This window comes from Oncorhynchus keta, chromosome 30 (assembly GCF_023373465.1).
Source record: "Oncorhynchus keta strain PuntledgeMale-10-30-2019 chromosome 30, Oket_V2, whole genome shotgun sequence".
Taxonomy (NCBI): domain Eukaryota; kingdom Metazoa; phylum Chordata; class Actinopteri; order Salmoniformes; family Salmonidae; genus Oncorhynchus; species Oncorhynchus keta.
The window spans coordinates 50,408,870-50,430,541 of record NC_068450.1 but is presented as its reverse complement, the minus strand read 5'-3'; the positions used below and the strand labels follow the sequence as shown (position 1 = coordinate 50,430,541).

General features: G+C 44.3%; 1 pseudogene; it reads right to left on the bottom strand.

Moving 5' to 3' along the window:
- LOC118363985 (partitioning defective 3 homolog B-like) overlaps positions 1–21,672 on the bottom strand; it is a 67,842-nt pseudogene that overhangs the window by 29,910 nt on the left and 16,260 nt on the right.

The following is a 21,672-nucleotide window of genomic DNA, read 5'->3' as shown; positions in this document are numbered from 1 at the left end:
ACCTCCGGTGAGGTTGTGTTGTGCATGGGAGTTTAGCGTTCGTCTCCTCCACGGAGCCAGACGAAGGTGTCGAGGGGAAAATCCTCCTCTATCGCCTCCTCTTCCTCGTGATGGGCGTAGCCACCGTTAGTGGGAGGAGCTGGACGGGGAGAGGATATGGACAAACAGCACAGACAGACACATATCAATCAGAAATTCCACCAGTGACCAGTACCTTTAAAAGAGTAGGATGGGGTGTTTAATCTAAGACCAGTTTTGAGTCTATCGCCCTAAAGACGACGGTTAAGATTGAGGGTGGTTAAGCTGAACCTAGATCAGTGCTGACTGGCAACTTCTACTCTACTACTACTGTGTCACGCATACAGGAAATCTCAGACACATGAATGAGGTCTATGCCATGTAAATGCAGGATCACATTTGGCAAAAGTGATAGTCCTGTTATAAGAGGAGACATATGTCTTCCTCTGGCTGGAGCTAACGCAGTCATCACTTTTCATGAAGGGCCACTGAGACAGGAGGCATTGGATATGTCCCAAATGGCACCCTATTTCCTATATAGTGCAATACTTCTGAGCCCGATGGGTGCCATTTGGTATACAGCCATTGCGTTGGAAGCTGTGTCAATGCTAGTTGTCTGTAAGACTGCCTGCCTAGGAGAGTAATGCAGTAGACCTAAACACACTCAATCAACTGATGGAGACAAACAGTATTGAGGGATAGATTTTCAACTGTGTGCACGCAAGCACATACACAATGGAAATGAATGCAACTGATTCTCCTTGAATAATGGATCCATACTTCATTTAGCTGAGCAAGGCCAACTCTGTACGTCTCATGAAACATGTACAGAATACACACACACACTTTCCGTATTGACTGTCTTAAAGTAATTGAACTGTTGTTTCTCTTTGCTTATTTGAGCTGTTCTTGCCATAATATGGACTTGGTCTTTCACCAAATAGGGCTATCTTCTGTATACTATGCCAGCTCTCCTGCTATCTCTCTCAGAATGACCTTCTTGATCCAAATCAGTCAGGTTTCAAGACTAGTCATTCAACTGAGACTGCTCTTCTCTGTATCACGGAGGCGCTCCGCACTGCTAAAGCTAACTCTCTCTCCTCTGCTCTCATCCTTCTAGACCTATCGGCTGCCTTCGATACTGTGAACCATCAGATCCTCCTCTCCACCCTCTCCGAGTTGGGCATCTCCGGCGCGGCCCACGCTTGGATTGCGTCCTACCTGACAGGTCGCTCCTACCAGGTGGCGTGGCGAGAATCTGTCCCCTCACCACGCGCTCTCACCACTGGTGTCCCCCAGGGCTCTGTTCTAGGCCCTCTCCTATTCTCGCTATACACCAAGTCACTTGGCTCTGTCATAACCTCACATGGTCTCTCCTATCATTGCTATGCAGACGACACACAATTAATCTTCTCCTTTCCCCCTGCTGATGACCAGGTGGCGAATCGCATCTCTGCATGTCTGGCAGACATATCAGTGTGGATGACGGATCACCACCTCAAGCTGAACCTCGGCAAGACGGAGCTGCTCTTCCTCCCGGGGAAGGACTGCCCGTTCCATGATCTCGCCATCACGGTTGACAACTCCATTGTGTCCTCCTCCCAGAGCGCTAAGAACCTTGGCGTGATCCTGGACAACACCCTGTCGTTCTCAACTAACATCAAGGTGGTGGCCCCTTCCTGTAGGTTCATGCTCTACAACATCCGCAGAGTACGACCCTGCCTCACACAGGAAGCGGCGCAGGTCCTAATCCAGGCACTTGTCATCTCCCGTCTGGATTACTGCAACTCGCTGTTGGCTGGGCTCCCTGCCTGTGCCATTAAACCCCTACAACTCATCCAGAACGCCGCAGCCCATCTGGTGTTCAACCTTCCCAAGTTCTCTCACGTCACCCCGCTCCTCCGCTCTCTCCACTGGCTTCCAGTTGAAGCTCGCATCCGCTACAAGACCATGGTGCTTGCCTACGGAGCTGTGAGGGGAACGGCACCTCAGTACCTCCAGGCTCTGATAAGGCCCTACACCCAAACAAGGGCACTGCGTTCATCCACCTCTGGCCTGCTCGCCTCCCTACCACTGAGGAAGTACAGTTCCCGCTCAGCCCAGTCAAAACTGTTCGCTGCTCTGGCCCCCCAATGGTGGAACAAACTCCCCCACGACGCCAGGACAGCGGAGTCAATCACCACCTTCCGGAGACACCTGAAACCCCACCTCTTTAAGGAATACCTAGGATAGGATAAAGTAATCCTTCTCACACCCCCCCCCCCTTAAAAGATTTAGATGCACTATTGTAAAGTGGCTGTTCCACTGGATGTCGTAAGGTGAATGCACCAATTTGTAAGTCGCTCTGGATAAGAGCGTCTGCTAAATGACTTAAATGTAATGTAAATGTAATGTAAATGTATACCACCCCTACCGTGTCACAACACAACTGATTGGCTCAAACACATTAAGAAGGAAAGAAATTCCACAAATTAATAGGTTAAATCTGTTAATTGAAATGCATTCCATTTGACTACCTCATGAAGCTGGTTGAGAGAATGTCAAGAGTGTGCAAAGCTGTCATCAAGGCAAAAGGTGGCTACTTTGAAGAATCTAAAATATATTTTGATTTGTTTAACATTTATTTTGTTTACTACATGATTCCATGTGTTATTTCATAGTTTTGATGTCTTCACTATTATTCTACAACATAGAAAATAGTAAAAATAAAGAAAAAATTTGTAATTAATCAAACTATATATATATATAGTACCAGTAAAAAAATTTTAAAAAAAAAAAAAAAAAAAAAAAAAAAATATATATATATATATATATACACATATATATATATATATATATATTTGATTTTTTTACTGGTACTATATATATATAGTTTGATTTGTACCAGTAAAACGTTTTGACACAACTACTCATTTTTTCTTTATTTTTCTTTATTTTTATATTATATATATATATATATATATATATATATATATATATATATATATATATATGTATGTATGTATGTATGTATGTATGTATGTATGTATGTATGTATGTATGTATGTATGTATGCATGTATACTACTGTTCAAAGGTTTGGGGTCATTTAGAAAATGTACTTGATTTTTTAAGAAAGCACATTTTTTTGTCCATTAAAATAACCTAAAATTGATTAGAAATACAGTGCAGACATTGTTAATGTTGTAAATGACAATTGTAGCTGGAAGCGGCTGACTTTCTATGGAATATCTACATAGATGTATAGAGGCCCATTATCAGCAACCATCACCCTGTGTTCCACTGGCACGTTGTGTTAGCTAATCCAAGTTGGTCATTTTAAAAGGCTAATTGATCATTAGAACACCCTTTTGCAATTATGTTAGCACAGCTGAAAACTGTTGTCCTGATTAAAGAAGCAATAAAACTGGCCTTCTTTAGACTAGTTGAGTATCTGGAGCATCAGCATTTGTGGGTTTATTACAGGCTCAAAATGGACAGAAAGAAAGAAACATTCTTCTGAAACTCGTCCGTCTATTCTTGTTCTGAGAAATGAAGGCTATTCCATGCGAGAAATTACCAAGAAACTGAAGATCTTGTACAACGCTGTGTACTACTCCCTTCACAGAACAGCACAAACTGGCCCTAACCAGAATAGAAAGAGAAGTAGGAGGCCCCGGTGTACAACTGAGCAAGAGGACAAGTACATTAAAGTGTCTAGTTTGAGAAACAGACAGCTCACAAGTCCTCAACTGACAGCTTCATTAAATAGTACCCACAAAACACCAGTCTCAACGTAAACAGTGAAGAGGTAACTCTGGGATGCAGGCCTTCTAGGTTCTTTTGCCCATCTTAATCTTTTATTTTTATTGGCCAATCTGAGATATGGCTTTTCTTTCCATCATCCCGGAGTCGCCTCTTCCATGTTGATGTTGAGACTGGTGTTTTGCGGGTACTATTTAATGAAGCTGCCAGTTGAGGACTTGTGAGGCGTCTGTATTTCTGATCATGTTCATGTTATTTTGATGGACCAAAAACAAGTTTTTCTTTCAAAAACAGGGAAATGTCTAAGTGACCACGAACTTTTAAAGGGTAGTGTACACACACACACACACACACACACACACACACACACACACACACACACACACACACACACACACACACACACACACACACACACACACACACACACACACACACACACACACACACACACACACACACACACACACACACACACACACACACACACACACACACACACACACACACACACACATAGAAACTCAGCATAAAAAGAAACATCCCTTTTTCAGGACCCTGTCTTTCAGAGATATTTAGTAAAAATCCAAATAACTTCACAGATCTTCATTGTAAAGGGTTTAAACACTGTTTCCCATGCTTGTTCAATGAACCATAAACAATGAATGAAAATGCACCTGTGGAACGGCCGTTAAGAGACTAACAGCTTACAGACGGTAGGCAATTAAGGTCAGTTATGAAAAGTTAGGACACTAAAGAGGCCTTTCTACTGACTCTGAAAAACACCAAAAGAAAGATGCCCAGGGTCCCTGCTCATCTGCGTAAACGTGCCTTAGGCAAGCTGCAAGGAGGCATGAGGTCTGCAGATGTGGCCAGGGCAATAAATTGCAATGGCCGTACTGTGAGATGCTAAAGACCGCGCTACAGGGAGACAGGACGCACAGCTGATCATGCTCGCAGTGGCAGACCACGTGTAACAACACCTGCACAGGATCAGTACATCCGAACATCACACCTGCGGGACAGGTACAGGACAGTAACAACAACTGCCCGAGTTACACCAGGAACGCACAATCCCTCCATCAGTGCTCAGTCTGTCCGCAATAGGCTGAGAGAGGCTGGACTGAGGGCTTGTAGGCCTGTTGTAAGGCAGGTCCTCACCAGACATCACCGGCAACAACGTCGCCTATGGGCACAAACCCACCCAAAGACAGGGTCCTGAAAAGGGACGTTTCTTTTTTGCTGAGTTTATATATTAACAGACACTGTACAAAAATATAAAAACAACATGTAACAATTTGAAAAATTTGACCTAGTTACAGTTTGTATAAGGAATTGTGTACAGATGCTTGTGACATGCATTATCATGCATGACAATGGCTCTCGTCATCTCTGTGCATTCAAATTACCATTGATACAATACAATTGTGTTCGTTGTCCTTAGTTTATGCCTGCCCATATCATAACCCCACCGCCACCATGGGACACCTTGTTCACAACCAGTCACCCACATGACGCCATACACGTGGTCTGCAGTTGAGACCGGTTGGACATACTGCCAAATTCTCTAAAACAACGGAGGTGGCTTAAGGTAGAGAAATGAACATTCAATTATCTGGCAATATCTCTAGTGGACATTCCTGCAGTCAGCATGCCAATTGCAATCGCCTTCAAAACTTGATCCATATGTAGCATTGTGTTTTGTGACAAAACTGCACATTTTAGAGTGGCCTTTTATTGTCCCCCAGCACAAGGTGCACCTGTGCAATGATCAAGCTGTTTAATCAGATTCTTGATATGCCACACCTGTTATGTCGATGGATTATCTTGGCAAAGGAGAAATGCTCACTAACAGGGATATAAACAAATTTGTGCACAAAATATAAACATATTTTCTGGGTATGGAACATTTCAGCTCATGGAATATGGGACCAACACTTTACATGTTGCGTTTATATTTTTGTTCAGGGTATATAACTGTTGTGATAAAGCCGCTGTACACTGTTTGTTTTTATGGCAAGTGTGAATGTTTGCGTCTGTGTGTATACTATATTCATCTGGGTGTGTAAGTCAAGCACCAGTATGAGTGTGCTCATCTCTTCCCTAGTTCAGGCCCTACTGTGTCCTCTCACCTCCAAAGCTGGGACCATGGACGGCTGGGGGCTGGGACCGTTGCTGTGGTGGTGGGACTCCAGGGCTGCAGCTAGAGCCGGGGTTCCGGAGGGGCCGTCTGGGATCTGGTGGCAAGCCGCCTCCTGGCTCTCCTGTCACAGCCAGGGGGAGAGGAGCAGAGGTCAGTGCATTGCATTAGGGCCAAGGGAGTTTTTCCTGCTCCTAGGGAGTTTTTCCTGATCACTTGACTTGGAATGGCCCAGAGTTTTCCCACAATGGATGCACATTGAATGTGTTTTTAAGTTTTCATGTGAGAGGTATGTAAAAGGTACGTATATAAAATATGAGAAGGATGACACTGGACATTAAATCAGAGTGATAAAAATATATATGTGATTTTTAATTGAAAAGGTATGAGGACAATAAGTGCATATATGCACATATGTCGTGCTGAAGTGTACTTACGATCATAGAATATCTTTGAGAATCAGAGTACTATATCTATGACTACAGTCGGAGACACAGTAGCCGCTTACCCACTATCGTTCTACTTCCGTTCGAGCCACAGTGGGCTAGCGTCAGAGAAGCTTGAAAACCGAGAAACTCAACACGCCAGTGAATGAGAGTGTGCCACTCTTCCATTGACTTCAGTCGGAATCTTCCTCATGCTCTCATGAGAGACCACAGGAAGTAATCAAATCGCTTATTTGGTCTATCGATTTTCAAGCTTATCTGGCGGCGGCATGCACTGGCTCGCATGGAAGTAGTGTCAGTTTCTGAACGGCTATTGCACAGAATCAATGCACTATACACACACTCTACCTGATGCACTGTACAAGAACTCTACCTATTTCATATTGAAAACATAACGGACATCTTCCCATTGGCTTTCATTGTGTTTCATCAGTGAGAGGACAATAGCGCCACTGAGACTGTTTGGTTGAGGGTTCATAAATAGCGTAACTACATGAATCCCTCGTGCTGATGACAGGCATGTTATCGAACAGTGTCCACCGCCACAGAGGAACAGGCGGAAAAGCACCCTCTGGGCCCCGGTCAAAAGTAGCGTGCGATGTAGGGAATAGGACACCATTTGGGACGCAACCAGACAGATAGGAAGGGCTGGTGGCAAAGTGAGATGTACCGCAGATAAGATATGACTCTCCTTTGAGAGCGATGTGTGGTGGGATCTACAGCTGTCACACACACACACAAATAAATGGATAGACACAAAATCACCCACACCCAGTCTCTCTCGAACTCTGTGGGTGTGTGGCTATGGGCTTTGCATCATCGACACATTATATGTAATGAGCAGTGGTGGTGTTGCACGCTCACCGTCTCTATGTGATAACTCTTTTCATTAGGCCATCATCCTCATATCAAAGGGGATTTTCATTGTGTGCGTTCGGTAGCACAGTGTGTGAGTTAGGCTTTGGGGGGTGTCCGTTGTGCTTTTGTTCCTGCGTGCAGTCACACACGTTCCCAATGGTATCATTAGCCGGCAAACCACAGCTCTTTACATGTATTACTGTCACACACACACACATCTTAGTCTGTCAGAACGGCTCTCACACACACACACACACACACACACGGTACTGCTCCATCCACCCATCTGTCTCATGGGGCTTTGACAGCCAGGCAGAGCCATCAAAGAAGCCAGAGAGGAGCTCACATCCTAATCCGCAGAACAATAAGAACCTGCTGGTCAACACAATGAGGCTATGGAGGAACACCCCACCAAACGCACACGGTGTCCCCCAACACCCGCTCCTCGGAGTTGGGTAGGGTGAGCGAGAGAGAGAGAGAGAGAGAGAGGTGGGGGTCCTGGAGCTACCCTCAAGGCTTTGGTCTTTCATCTTGGGGTCTCGTGGTGTGATAAGATTAGACCTGGTGTGTGTGTGGATTGCTGAGTGAACATAGGCTGAGGCCTACCGAGATATGCAGTGAGAACTACACTGGCAGTTATACAATTTTCCTACAGGCTCTGAGGGAGCACAAACACAATGTCTTTTTCTGCCGATTTGGAAGGATGTGGGGTAGGGATCTTGCACCCACATACACAATTTTCCATGCCAATTTCCTAAGACCGCACCACTTGGTGTGGCCAAGGAGAGACTGACAGGAGGACACAAAAGGGGCGGGTCATTGGTCACACCCATTTAATCCCATAACCCCCTGCTGTCTCATCTCATTCTCCACCCTGCCCCTCCATTATACCCTACCATCAGCCATTAACACCGTAATAGTTCATTTTTTTCTAGTCTTTCTTCTTCCACTAATAGCTACCTCGTCACGGTTCACAATGCTTCTGAATGGCTGTTGTGATTAACCAAGGTACAGCTGTTCACTAGGGCTGGGAATCAAACTTATTTTTTTACTCGGGGGGGCCCCCCCCCCCCCTAGCATTGGGGAACATCCCGCGCCACCCGTGCGCACGTGTCACAAAAACTATTTTTTTAGCTGACATGATCTAGTTAATCTGGACATTTCTGATAAATTATAAAATAGCTCTCCAAGGTATATAATGACTAACGTGACAAGAGGAAGTGATGATACACTACCCAATTTCCAACTTTCAAGAGGAAGTTTAAAAGCAAGACCGAGTTCGCCCCTACATTTATTAACTGAGAATGCGAACAAATCAGTAACAAAAAACAAAATAATTGGTAGTAGTGCAAAAAACAACTAAGTATGGCAGTCTGTCTGTATTATATTGTCATGAGTCCGCTTTTCTGTCATATTGCTATAGCCGCTTACATACTGCTCTTCCTTTTCTGTCATATTGCTATAGCCGCTTACATACTGCTCTTCCTTTTCTGTCATATTGCTATAGCCGCTTACATACTGCTCTTCCTTTTCTGTCATATTGCTATAGCCGCTTACATACTGCTCTTCCTTTTCTGTCATATTGCTATAGCCGCTTACATACTGCTCTTCCTTTTCTGTCATATTGCTATAGCCGCTTACATACTGCTCTTCCTTTTCTGTCATATTGCTATAGCCGCTTACATACTGCTCTTCCTTTTCTGTCATATTGCTATAGCCGCTTACATACTGCTCTTCCTTTTCTGTCATATTGCTATAGCCGCTTACATACTGCTCTTCCTTTTCTGTCATATTGCTATAGCCGCTTACATACTGCTCTTCCTTTTCTGTCATATTGCTATAGCCGCTTACATACTGCTCTTCCCTTTCTGACCGTGGAATTCTGAAGTGCATATACTCATAGAAAGAGGATAGTGCAGTAAACTACACAGTAGTAGAAAACGTGACCATCACTAAGTTGGAAATTGGTTTTTCCACATTTCTTTGGCTTCTTTAGATGAGACTCAGCGAGTCACTTGACTGTGTGTGTTAGGGGTCGGTATGTGGGATAAGGGACGATACCCAGCGGAGAGAGAGAAAGAATAAGGCCAGAGTGAGAATGAGACAAAGATGGAAACAAATCATTCCAAAGAGAGATGGATAGGTATATAAACATCAGGGAAAGAGAGGAAAGGAGTACTAGCCATTAGAAAGGAATCACCACCCCCACCACAGTGAAACAGACAGCATGCAAGAGGAAGACTTTTTATTGAACAAAGGACTATTGTGAGATTAAAACCATAACATTGAGTGACTAGTTGCTTGACAAATGAACAACACAAAAATAATGAAAATAAATAAATTAGCAAATACAAGGAACAGAACAGGTTTAACAAGCATTTCAGGGATAATGGTAATATTACCCGATTGTCAATAGCATTGCAGACAAAGATTTGAAGACAGTGAAACATTTTTGTGAGTTACAACTATTGTCTACAAAATTAGTGGTAACTTCTTAATAATGGTCATTAATACGCAATTCATTATTTATAAGTAGTGCACAGACATTGTTTTTGTCACAGTGGGTTTCTGGTTAACAGTCATTGCCTGTATGAAGGTGGTCATTGTGGGAAGAGGGAAAAGTTTGGGAAGGGGAAAGAGTTAATGCTGCACACACACACACACACACACACCTCACATAGATACACACGTATCAGTAAATGCACACACACACACACACACATATATATATATATAAATATCCGCACAAACATGTGTGTGTTCTCTCAAAGTCCTCCCGAGAGCCTGCGGTGGTGATGTCGCATCAGGTCCTGGTTGTGTGTGTAGTTGGATCCCTGTGTGTCTCTGTTTCTGTCTAAGTGGTTGTGTGTTTTTTCGTGTCTGTGTAAGTCACCGTACATTGCCCCTGTCAGCACCCTTATGCTCTCTGCATAGGCATGTGTGTTGCTGATGCGTATGTTGTCGGGTGAGTGGCTACGTGTGTGCCTTTAGAGTATCTGTGTGTGTTGCTCTGTACCTTGCTGTGTGCTCCTTGCATGTGTTTGTGTATGTTACCGAGTGTTGGACTATGCAAGTTCCCTTGCGTTGTGTACCTGTGTATATCACTAAGTGTATAGCTTTGCGCTGAGCCCTGCATATATCTGTGCCTGTATCGGAGACCCCTCGGGTCAGAGGCTTGCCAGCGAAGTAGTGAACCGTGGCGATCGTTGTCCCTGTGCCCTGTTCTTAGCGTACCTGTGCGTTGGCGCTGTGGGCGGAGCCAGATGAGGGGGCGGCGCGGAGGAGCACCAATTGGATGGTGCCGCGGGGATTGCCCTTCCAGGACATGGAGTGGCGTAGGGTCTCCATAGCGACGTGGTTGGAGAGGTCCAGCAGCTCCTCGCCGTTCACCACAATCAGCTGGTTGTTGACCCGCAGGCGGCCGTCCTGGAGAGGGGAGTCGGTGGGAAATAGTAGAGGTGGGGGAGAGCAGTGAGAGAGAAAGAGAGGGGTAGGAACAATGATAGAGTGAAAGAGGCATGGAGAAATTAAGGAGAGAGAGACAAGGAGGTGGAGAGAGAGAGAGATAATTTGTATGTAGTAGCTACTGTTATAGAGACCAAGACACACACACATATGTGTGTGTGTATATGCATATATGTGTGTATGTATATGCATATATGTGTGTGCATATATATATATATATGTGTGTGTGTGTGTGTGTATATGCATACATGTGTGTGTATATATACATACATATACATATATATATATATATATATTATTTATATATATATACATACACACACACACACACACACACACACACATATATATATAGTGAGAGAGACCGACATACAGAGACATGGCCAGAGGTACTAAAGACTCCCCAGTGCCACCAGCCCCATCAAGCCATTAGTCACCACTGACCTCAGTCATTAAGCAGCCCGCGCCGGGCCCTGACCTCTCACACCACCAATAACCTTCTGATCCTATCAGATCACACACAATTTCAAAGACATGCAAGCAAGCACACACACCAAGTAACACGTACAGGCAAGCAGAAGCCCACACACACACACAGAGAATTACACATACGTGTGTGAGCAAGCGCACACACACACACCTTTAGACATGCACAAACAGGAAGTCAGACACAAACACACACGTTTGTTTCACTATCCTTGTGGGGACCAAACAATTGATTTTTAAAATCCTATTTTTCCAGGCCTCCCAGGTAGCGCAGTGGTTCAGCGCCAGCTGTGCCACCAGTGACTCTGGGTTCGCGCCCAGGCTCTGTTGTAACCGGCCGCAACCGGGAGGTCCGTGGGGCGACGCACAATTGGCCTAGCGTCGTCCGAGTTCGGGAGGGTTTGGCTGGTAGGGATGTACTTGTCTTATCGTGCAACAGCGACTCCTGTGGCGGGCCGGGTGCAGTGCACGCTAACCAAGGTTGCCAGGTGCACAGTGTTTTCTCCGACACATTGGTACGGCTGGCTTCCTGGTTGGATGTGCGATGTGTTAAGAAGCAGTGCGGCTTGGTTGGGTTGTGTATCGGAGGACGCATGACTTTCAACCTTCATCTCTCCCGAGCCCGTACGGGAGTTGTAGCGATGAGACAAGATAGTTGATACTAAACAATTGGATACCACGAAATTGGGAAGAAAAAGGGGTAAAATTTTAAAAAACAACAACAAAAAAATCAAATTTTTCCTAACCATAACACCAAACCTAACTAGAGGTCAACCGATTTTTCAGTGCCGATACCGATATCGATTATTGGAGGACCAAAAAAAGCAGATTTTAAAATGTATTTGTAATAATGAGAATTACAACAATACTGAATGAACACTTATTTTAACTTAATATAATATATCAATAAAATAAATTTAGCCTCAAATAAATAATGAAACATGTTCAATTTGGTTTAAATAATGCAAAAACAAAGTGTTGGAGAAGAAAGTAAAAGTGCAATATGTGCCATGTAAGAAAGCTAACGTTTAAGTTCCTTGCTCAGAACATGAGAACATATGAAAGCTGGTGGTTCCTTCTAACATGAGTCTTCAATATTCCCAGGTAAGAAGTTTTAGGTTGTAGTTATTTTTTTAAAGGTGTAAAAAAATATATATATATAAAAATAAAAAATAGGCAAAATCGGTGTCCAAAATATATCCAAAAACTTGAAAATCGGCCCTAATTAAATCGGCCATTCCGATTAATCGGTCGACGTCTAAACCTAACCTCAATTCTAACCCTAAAGTTAAATAAATTCAAAAATGTATCTAACCCTAACCCTCTTTCCTTGTGGGGACCAGCAAAATGTCTCAACTTCTGGTCCTCACAAGGAAACTGACTTCCACATGACTTCTGGTCCCCACAAGAATAGTAACCCTCCCCCCCACACAAAAACAAACAAAAACACACAAACACTGTCAGAATTGGGTTAGGTCCCAGTTTCAGTGTGAGGCTGTGGCTTCTCCTCCCCTGGCTGCCTGTAGAGAGACAGCCAGAGAGAGAGACACTGGGGACAGATGGATTGTCTCAGCCCTCCCTGCACACGCTCATTAGCTAGCCTCTTTAGAGTTTTCAATTAGCATTCACACACACACACAGCGCAGGGAGAGAGCCTGTGACAACGAGCAACACGCACATGCAACACACAAGAAGAGAGAGACACGCGCACACATACACACCTCAGCCCCCCAAACATACACACTTTCAATTTATGCTAAAATATCTCATCAACTTTCTCTCGCTCCAAGTTTGCCTTTTTTAAATCTCTCTCAATCCCCTTTCTTCCCTGTTTCTTGTTTTTGAAAAAGGTTTAGACTAAAACATTTTGAGAAGGCAACCAGAAGAGGAGATAGATCTCTTTTCAGAGTTTTTCTTTATTTTTACTATTTTCTACATTGTAGAATAATGGTGAAGATATCAAAACTAGGAAATAACACATATGGAATCATGTAGTAAACAGAAAAGTGTGAAACAAATCCAAATATATTTTATATTTGAGATTCTTCAAAGTAGCTACCCTTTGCCTTGATGACAGATTTGCAGTCTTGGAATTCTCTCAACCAGCTTCATGAGGTAGTCATCTGGAATGCATTTCAATTAACAGGTGTGCCTTGTTAGAAGTTCATTTGTGGAAATTATTTCCTTCTTAATGCGTTTGAGACACTCAGTTGTGTTGTGACAAGGTAGGGTTGGTATACAGAAGATGGCCCTATTTGGTAAAAGACCAGGTCCATATTACGGCAAGAACAGCTCAAATAAGCAAAGAGAAACGACAGTCCATCATTATTTTAAGACATGAAGGTCAGTCAATTTGGAAAATGTCGAAAAACAGTGCAGTCGCCAAAACCATCAAGCACTATGATGAAACTGGCTCTCATGAGGACTGCCATAGGAAAGGAAGACCCAGAGTGATCAGCCCCCTCTTGTTCACCCATGACTGCGTGGCAAGCATGCCTCCAACTCAATCATCAATTATGCAGACTACGGTGGTAGGCTTGATTACCAAACAACGATGAGACAGCCTATAGGGAGGAGGTGAGGGCTCTGGGAGTGTGGTGCCAGGAAAATAACCTCTCAACGTCAACAAAATTAAGGAGATGATCGTGGACTTCAGGAAACTGCAGAGGGAGCACCCCCCTATCCATGTCGATGGGACCGCAATGGAGAAGGTGGAAAGCATCAAGTTCACAAACTTTTACAGATGCACAATTGAGAGCATCCTGTCGGGCTGTATCACCGCCTGGTACAGCAACTGCACCTCCAACAACCACAAAGCTCTCCAGAGGGTGGTGTGGTCTGCCCAACGCATTACTGGGGGCAAACTTCCCGCCCTTCTTGATACCTACAGCACCCGATGCCATAGGAAGGCCAAAAAGACGTCAGCCACCCGAGCCACTGCCTGTTCACCCCGCTATCATCCAGAAGGCGAGGTCAGTACCGGTGCATCAAAGCTGGGACCGAGAGACTGAAAAACAGCTTCTGTCTCAAGGCCATCAGACTGCTAAACAGCCATCACTAGCACATCAGAGGCTGCTGCCTATAGACATAGATTAGGAATCACTGGCCACTTTAAGGAAATGAAACACTAGCCACTTTAATAATGTCTCTGTATCTTGCATTACTCATCTCATATGTGTAAACTGTACTCTATACTATTCTACAGCATCTTAGTCACTTGAATTGTTTGTAAATATCGCATCAAGCATCTCATATATATATATATATACTGTACTCTGTACTATGCCGCTACCTTAGTCCAACGCCGCTCTGATTTATGTATATATATCCTTAATCCATTCCTTACTTAGATGTTGTCACATTCTGACCTTAGTTCCTTTGATTTGTCTTTTGTTTTGGTATGGTCAGGGCGTGAGTTGGGTGGGTTGTCTATGTTAGTTTGTCTATGATTTTCTATTTCTGTGTTTGGCCTGGTATGGTTCTCAATCAGAGGCAGCTGTCAATCGTTGTCCCTGATTAAGAACCATATTTAGATGGCCTGTTTTCCATTGTGTTTTGTGGGTGGTTGTTTCCTGTTTAGTGTTTTTGTTTCACATTTCAGGACTGTTTGTCGTGTTTGTTGTTTTGTCTAGTGTTGCATATTTCATTAAATAATATGAACACTTACCACGCTGCACCTTGGTCCTCCTCTCCTTCCCCAGACGACAAGCGTTACTGATGTACGTGTATTTTCGGTATGTTGTTTAACTGTTAGATATTACTTGTTAGATATTACTACACTGTCAGAGGTAGAAGCACAAGCATTTCGCTACACCCGCAATAATATCTGCTAAACACGTGTATGTAACCAATAAAATTGTCTTTGATTTGCAGAGGATACATTCATTTGAGTTAACTGCACCTCAGATAACAGCCAAAATAAATGCTTGACAGAGTTCAAGTAACAGACACATCAACATAAACTGTTCAGAGGAGACTACGTGAATCAGGCCTTTATGGTCAAATTGCTGCAAAGAAACCACTACTAATAATACCAATAATAAGAAGAGACTTGCTTGGGCCAAGAAACACGAACAATGGACATTAGATCACTGGAAATCTGTCCTTTGGTCTGATGAGTCCAAATTTTGATTTATGGTTCCAACTGCCGTGTCTGAGACGCAGAGAAGGTAAACGGTTCCCACCGTGAAGCATGGAGGAAGTGGTGTGATGGTTTGGGGTGCTTTGCTGGTGACATTGTCAGTGATTTATTTAGAATTCAAGGCACACTTAACCAGCATGGCTACGACAGCATTCTGCAAGGATACGCCACCCCATCTGGTTTACTCCTAGAGGGAATATCCTTTGTTTTTCAACAGGACAATGACCCAACACACCTCCAGGCTGTGTAAGGGCTATTTGACCAAGGAGAGTGATGGAGCGCTGCATCAGATGACCTGGCCTCCACAAACACCCTAAATCAACCCAAATGAGATGGCTTTGGATGAGTTAGACCGCAGAGTGAAGGAAAAGCAGCCAACAAGTGCTGAGCATATGTGGGAACTCCTTCAAGATTGTTGGATAACCATTCCTCATGAAGCTGGTTGAGAGAAGTGGCTACTTTGAAGAATCTCAAATATATAATATATTTTGATTTGTTTAACACTTTTTTGGTTACTACATGATTCCATATGTGTTATTTCATAGTTTTGATGTCTTCACTACTATTATACAATGTAGAAAATAGTAAAAAAATAATGAAAAACACTCGACTGAGTAGGTCTGTCCAAACTTTTGACTGGTAGTATAGGTAAATTGCAGTTGGTCCAGAACAAAGCAGCGTGTATCGCCCCTAGATGTACACGGAGGGCCAGTGTCGGTAACATGCATGTCAATCTCTCCTGGCTCAAAGTTAAAGAGAGATTGACAGCATCAATATTGGTCTTTGTGTGATGTACTGATGTGTTGAAGGTCGCAAACTGTCTCTTCAAGCAGTTGGCACACAGTTCAGACACTCATCGGTACAACACAAGACACGCGCATCCAGAAGTCTCTTCACAGTCGCCAGGTCCAGAACAGAGGCTTGGAAAAAACAGTATTAAATCGAGCTATGAAGACATGGAAGCTAGCAATAAAACCAGGGTTAAAAAAAAACAACTAAAATAATACATTTCTGCACAAAAGGGGACTTTGAAGAGAAACATCCGTTTTATATATCTTGTCTTGTAATTTGCACTGTATTATGCATTAGACCTAGATATAGTATGTATGTACTGAGATGTAGACTGTGTGAGACGTTTTAAATTGATGTAGTTCAGTCCTTGACTAACAATGTTCTGTACCATGTATTATGTCATGCTTCATGTGGACAGAAAGAGTAGCTGCTGCTTTTGCAGTGGGATCCTAATGGGGATCCTAATGGATACCAAATACCTCTGAGAGAAGAGTTTATAAGTCCAGTTTGAGGCTTCCATCGAAGTACTGATGTACTAGTATTGCTCAAGTACCTCATCTCCCTGTTCCCAGTGCAAGCCTTATCTACACAGGGACACAACACCTGCCCTACTGCTTTCATCTGATCTGTGGAAAGAGATGGGAACCAGGGGAGTTCAGAGTGTATCTATCAACTCCAAGTGTCACTACAGTGATGGAGTGTGGCCCTCAGTGGAAGAGTCTAGAAAGGGCCCTCAATCCGATCCACCCGAAAAGAGAAAAGTCTAAGAAAAAAGTCTGAGCACACTGCCAGAGGGCCGAGGTCAATGGGGTCACCAGGGGTCAGAGGTCAGGGGAACTGAAACAGATGTGGGCTTCAGACTGGACAGGACTGCTGAGTATCGGGGTTTACAGAGTAAAGAGAAACAGATGGGACAGAGAGAGCCGGAAGATAGAAGGAAAGCGACAGTAGAAAGGGAACCAAGGTGGAGAGAGAGACAGAAAGAGAGCAGGCTGAGCGAGAATTGGAAAGAGGAAAAGAGAGACAACAGAGAAAGGAAACATTGAGATAGAAAAAAGGCCGAAGCAAAACAGCACCATTCATTCCTGCTTCTGTACCTTGAAGGCGGCCCCTCCGCAAATGATGGACTTGATGAAGATGCCCAGGTCCTCGCCCTTCTCCCGGGACTTGTTGCCCTTGAGGCTGATGCCCAGGCCGGCCGAGCCAGTGTCGTTCAAGAGCACCTCGAACATCAGCTGCTCCCGCCCATCCTCCAGCACCAGGGGGCTTGCCTCCTCCCTTTTCTGAAAGAGGGAAAGAGAAGAATGAAGAAGAGGACAGAGAGAAAGAGAGATTGTTTTGATAGTGAAACAAGCATAGGGCAGTTAATGAAAAAAAAATAATACAACGCTGAGAGTGAAATAGACACACAGAAAATGAAACATCTCGTCAAAGGTGAAAAAGGTCAAACACAAAAGAAGAGGGATATTTGCATTATGGATCCAAGATGGTGGAAAAAAAATTTAAAAAGAGGAAGAGGATGATGGGAAGTGAGAAGGAGCAGGTGGTGAGAAAGAGAGAACGAGGGAGGAGACGGCAGGCAGAGAGGTAATTCCATTTGAACATGAAAGGCAGACAGAGAGCGTGCCATTTCAAAAGGAAGCACAATAACCTTTTTATACATCCTTCTAGAGAGCGATGGAGGGAGGGCGACAGGGGGATCATTTAAAAGTAATAACCCATCCCTGGAGATACCCACTCTCCCATTCACTCTCTCCCCCTCGCAGTCTCCCCCTCTTTTCTCTCTCCTCCTTCATCCCACTCTTAACGTGAACAAAATGACCCGGTGGTTCGGGGAGCGAGAATTGGCTACCAAATGAAAGAAAGAGAGAGAGAGAGAAGACAAAGAAATGGCAACAAAAGAAAAGAAAAATGTCTGTCATTATGACAGAGTGGTGAGAGAGAAAGTGGTGCTAGGGTTTTGTCACCAGGGAAACGGGCCTGTAAAGAGGTGCTTTGAGGCTCTTTCACATAGCCGGCCTATTTTCCTGTGAGGAGGAGAGCGAACAACGCAGGTGGGGAAAAATACTGTGTGTACTGTATATGTTTACATTTGTTAACAATAATGGTGTGTGTTACGCCACATTAGTCCAAACTAAGAGACACCGAGTGTGTATGTGAAGTGTCTGTGATTTTGTTTTTGCACAGCTGCCCAATATAAAATCCAAAAGCTCATTGAGCTGCTTTCCTTCATACCTTATCTGTTATTGGAAGCAGATTTATTTTGAACCTCCCAGGTTGCCATATAATATGGCCAGCGGTCTAGCGACAGAGGCAGGAAAGAACGGCTCAGTGTAGCTTTACAGGTTTCTCACTATAATCCCACTAGTGTTGGGTGACATTCACCTGAGTCCTGAGGAGGCCCTTGTTTAGCCAACAGAACACCCCCACTGTTCTCCACCCCTTGATCCTCAGCAGGGGAAGACCTGAAAGCCTCTTTACCTGGGTAGAGCCCCTTAGGAAAATGGGCAGTCTAGTCTGGGGCCTCACTCTCATGGAGCTCCATCACCATCACCTTGAGCTATTGTGGAAACTCCGTTGTACACTGAGTAGTAAAGATGGGAAGCTTTCATTCGGAACGAAGCTTCATTTATTCTTTATTCAATGGAGTCAGTGAGAAGACTGATGCAAGGATCCAGCAATCCAGCTCAGACTAGACACTTTGACAGCTGACGTGACAGACAGACGGGTCTCGTTGGGCATCTCTATCCCTGACACACATCCATAATGGAGAGGAGGAGAAGAGGAGAGGTGGAATCTGAAGAGACGTAACAGCTGCAGGATATTCCATTGTCAGTGTAAGGGGAGAGATATTCCAGCAGCACTTTGTAACTAAAGTTATTTAAACTTTTTTATGAATGTCTTTGGTTTGATCTGTTGACGCAAAGAGCTGTCTTTTTGGGTCACTGTGTGGCAGGCTAAGTTAAACACACACACAAGATATGTCCACCGTTCTTAAGGGACTAAACCACATTTAAACAGCCAACTAAATCTCCCGGTGTAAGACACACACCCCTGGTGGTCCACACACACACACACACACACACACACACACACACACACACACACACACACACACACACACACACACACACACACACACACACACACACACACACACACACACACACACACACACACACACACACATATAATCCCCCCCCCCACACACACACAGAGCAAAACCCTTCCATTCCTGAGCCCTGTGGCTCCACTGGCGCACAACACGCCTCATTGTCTCTCCTCAAGTGCTTGTTAACAGGCTTTAAGAGGGGAGACCACCCTTGATCAGAGGAACGAGGAAGACAAAAGGAACCTTTCTACCCATGGGGAAGAAGAAGAGGTGGGGGTGTAAGGAGACCGATTAATACACACTCCTGTCAGCCGGGCTTCTGAAAAGACGCTTTTCAAAGTGGCAGATTAGCGACGAGAGCGACATTCAATTAAGATGAGATCTTTCTCGCTACTGCTCGATCGGAGAGAAATGAAGTCTGCCAATTATTGAAAGTAGTGTTGAGTTCCTATGTTCCCTATACCTGTGCCTCAGTAGGGGGAGGAGGGGAAGCCAAATTGCTGATGGTTGGGATCATTTGTGTGTGTGTGTTTGTGACCTTGAGTGGTTAGCTACCATGGTTCCAGGACACAACCACCCTGGTGCCAACCCAAGAATGAGAAAAGAAGTGCAGAGGAGTGGAGAAGGGAGAGGAAGCAGCTCTATGCGTGATGGGCATGCCGACAGTTCTATGCGTGATGGGCATGCAGACGTGTAGGTGACCACCACGCTGAGCTTGTCCGAAGACGGACGGATGGACAGAAAGACAAAAGGAGCGACCAACGCAGCTCACGTTTAATGGCGAGTCGAGACTGATTGAGATCTACAAACCACCTTGCATCACAAATTCAATCCGAAGGACAAACTAAACACTGACAATCAAGTCCAGATCAGGTTTTTATCAGCAAGTTATTCTTGAAAGGCGAGGATCACACCTCGATTCAAACTACTAAGAACAGGCCCGGGACCCAGTTATTGTCTAAGTAACCGGAGTCACGTCCTGCGCATGTGCAAATTGAACTTGAAGCTATCATTTCGCTTCTAAACAAGGGCCTCAGCTCATCTGATGGACAGCACAGTTTGTGGCTTGTATGAATATTTCCAAACAATATTAATAAGCATGTGGCAGTAATTTACATGGCAGTATACTCTGAGCGTATAAAACATTAAGAACCCCCCTTTTCCCCTCATAAGGGCCTCAATTCGTCAGGGCATGGACTCTTCAAGGTGTCGAAAGCATTCCACGGGGATGCTTTCCTAGCCACCGTGCTTTGTTTTTCCTAGCCACCGGGCTTCAACATCTGCATTGCTTGCTGTTTGGGGTTTTAGGCTGGGTTTCTGTATCGAACTTGGTGACATCGGCTGATTTAAAAGGTCTTTAGAAATCAATTTGATTGATTGATTGACTCCAATGATTCTCACAGTTGTGTCAAGTTGGCTGAATGTCCTTTGGGTAGTGGACCATTCTTGATACACACAGGAAACTGTGGGGCATGAAAAACCCACCAGCATTGCAGTTCTTGGCGCACTCAAACCAGTGCGCCTGGCACCTTCAGCCATCCCACGTTCAAAGGCACTTTGTGCGGAGTCAGGAGACTATTTTTAGCTTAGGGGTTAGGTTTAGGTTTACACATGGGGTTACAATAAGGGTTAGGGTAAGGGGTTAGGTTGAGGAGTTAGGTTGAGGGAAAATAGGATTTTGAATGGAAGTACATTTTAGGTCCCAACAAGGACAGAATAACAACGTACGTGTTACCGGCCAAATTGTCCGGGAGAAAGAAAAAAAAATTATGCAAAATCATGCTTTTTATTCATTGATGGAAATATCAATGTGCTTCAACTTCAAAGGCAAAACCACTACAGGCTAATAAATCCTCAAGCTGCTTGGAAATTAGTATCGTGTGTGTGTGTGTTTCTATTTCTACTCACACATTAGACGTCAGGTCTTCATAAGGGACTTTAGCTGAAGATTGTGTTGATTGTCCTTGTTTCCAGTGTGCCCGTCGAGGGGGGATTCTTTCTCCAAAACAGAGTAAATACGGCCTCAAGAATGCGACTTATTGAGGATGAAGCATTAAGGCTGATGGGCATCACAAGCTGCTCCAAGGAGTTGGGCAGTTTTGATTTCCCAGCAGCAGCGGTTCTGTTGTTGGGGGGGGGGGCTAAATAGATGGGTCTTTGTATTGGGGGCTTTGTGAGCGCAGTTGCAGTATTAGGGTTGTGACTGAGGCAGAATAAGGAGAGAAGACAAGTGTTATGAACGTATGCGTTTGCTGTACAACGGACCACAATTGCATCTAAATGTGGAAGTTTAAGGTATTGGAATGAGTTGTGGTCGATTGTGTGTGTGTGCGCCTGCCTGCATAAGTTCTGTCTGTGAGTATTGCTAAACTTGAGTGAGGGTGAACATGTACATGAGTTTGAAGGACATGAAACTATATTTGAGGAGGAGGCCTGCAGAGAAGATAAGGGGTTCATCTTTAAGGGAATCT